Here is a 397-nt window from a genome sequence, read left to right on the forward strand (position 1 = left end):
GTCCAGGAGAATTTCAAGGATCTGTTGAGATTTCCTTACCGAGAGGATCCGACTTGATTCTGGAAGGGAATGGAGCTGATATAGCAAAACATTGTATTCCTGGAGTTCGACACCGTCGAGTGTCGATAACTTTCAGGAGGATGATTGACGATAAAACTCCATATAGATTTCATCAGGATTCGGAGCTCGAACAGTTGCAACCATATGAGTTATAAACTCGTCGCACCACTAGGCTATCTCAAAACAACAGCCTAGAAGGTCAGCTTGTTTAGAAGCTCATATAGTTCACAAAAAGATCTTCTACTGATAAATGTACAGATAATGTAAATATACAGCCTGCGATATGAAGGCAGTTTATTTTGTACTTTATATTATGTACTCATGGATGTACCAGTTA

This window comes from Phalaenopsis equestris, unplaced genomic scaffold (genome assembly GCF_001263595.1).
Source record: "Phalaenopsis equestris unplaced genomic scaffold, ASM126359v1 Scaffold000341, whole genome shotgun sequence".
In the NCBI taxonomy this organism is placed as follows: domain Eukaryota; kingdom Viridiplantae; phylum Streptophyta; class Magnoliopsida; order Asparagales; family Orchidaceae; genus Phalaenopsis; species Phalaenopsis equestris.